The following is a 2,012-nucleotide window of genomic DNA, read 5'->3' as shown; positions in this document are numbered from 1 at the left end:
ATCTATCCATGCAAAATAACCCATTTGTAGCCCTTACATCTATTAAAATAAAACTCTAATAAATGGTTCCCCTGCCCTTTCAGGAATGCAAATCAGAAATACAGCAACTGTCTGTGACTTTTATATTTTTTCATTTCTGATGACTACTCACATGATGACCCATAAATCAGAATCAATAGCCTCTGTATTTCAATCTCAGCCAGTTTCTGACCAGTAGTCTGTCTTCAAAATAACACATATGAATACACATACATAAACATATACACAAGGCATAACTAGTTCATAGATCCTTGCTATTCAATATTATTCTTAAAAAACAGAATACCTTGGGCAGCACCTGTGGCTCAAGGAGTAGAGCGCCAACCCCATATACTGAGGGTGGCAGGTTCAAACCCAGCCCCGGGCCAAACTGCAACAAAAAATAGCCAGGCCAAGTTGTGGCAGGCACCTGTGTTCCCAGCTACTTGGGAGGCTGAGGCAAGAGAATCGTCTAAGCCCAGAAGTTGGAGGTTGCTATGAGCAGTGATGCCATGGCACTGTACCGAGGGCGACAAAGTAAGACTCTGTCTCTAAAAAACGAAACAAAACAACAACAACCAAAAAACTCAGAATATCTCATGAGTCATAACCACACTAGGAAATAAGCTAAATTTTTCTACACATCTTGGAATTCAAGATCAATTAGACATTTAAGTAAACACATACGAACATACTGACATACATTAAGTACCTCCTGCAAGAGAGCAAATTTTAATTGGCTTTTCTTTACAGTGCCTAAAATCAACTGCTTATGCTATAGATTCTATCTCCATTATTATTTGTGCTGCACATATGAATAAGTAAAAAAAATATTTATAAAGGGATCTTAGGTATCACAGAACAAAACTGCATTTTGCAAGACCTCAGACTGACCCTCTAATCCCAATATAATGCCTTCACCACTTCATCCTCTCACTATTCTTCCATACACCATCTAAGTAAACATCAGCCTCTGCTATCCATAACCATTCATTCTTTGGAAAAGGAGCCAGCCACTCACCACATATACTTACCCAAAAAATGAACAGTAACCTAATAGCTGAGATGTTATTCTTGATGGGATTGAACAGATTATGCAGCCTTCTAAAACAAAATATTCAGTAAAGGAATATTCTTAGTCTATAATGTGACAGGAAGAAATTGTCTTTCATGAAAAATAGTCATATTTGAATAGAAATTACATTTGGGTATCCATTAACAGGAGAAGGATAGATTGAGGAAATCTGTCATACAGGCAAATGCTTAGAAGAAGAACAGAGACAAGAAATCGGCAGCCAACAATCAAAGGAAATAATAATACTATAAAGTTTGTACAGGAGATTAATGTCAAAATTAACATCTCCTACATCTCTCACCCATCAAAGCACTTGTGAATATCTCCAGAGGTAGGAGGAGGAAATTTTTCAACAACACTGAAATCTGAGGTTTGGTTTAATATATAACTGAATAAAGATCACAATATTAGCAATAAGGGAACAAATACATACATAAGAAAGGACTGACAAGTATACTCAGGCAAGAAAGAAATGACCCTAGTTTGTGAGAGAAAGCTATAAAAGGTGAAAATTAAGAAGTTGATTTCTTTAAAATGTTAAAATAGAGTGCAGGGAAAACACTTGAAAAAATTGGCCTGGGAGAATTTTTTATGAGGAAGACGCACTGGCATTTGAAGCAACACCAAAATAATATTACTGGGATCTGATCAAACTAAAGACCTCCTGTATGGCCAAGAGCACAGTAAATAAAGCAAACAGACAGCCTTCAGAATGGGAAAAGATATTTTCAGGTTATGTTTCTGACAAAGCTCTGATAATTAGAATCCAGAGAGCTCAAAGTAATCAATAAGAAAAAAACAACCCCATTTCTGTAAGACTTGAACAGAAACTTCTCTGATGAAGACAGGTGCCTACAAACACATGAAAAAAAATGCTCACCATCTTTAATCATCAGAAAAATGAAAATCAAAACCACTT

Source organism: Nycticebus coucang, chromosome 14 (assembly GCF_027406575.1).
Source record: "Nycticebus coucang isolate mNycCou1 chromosome 14, mNycCou1.pri, whole genome shotgun sequence".
Taxonomy (NCBI): domain Eukaryota; kingdom Metazoa; phylum Chordata; class Mammalia; order Primates; family Lorisidae; genus Nycticebus; species Nycticebus coucang.
This window is presented reverse-complemented; position numbering follows the sequence as displayed.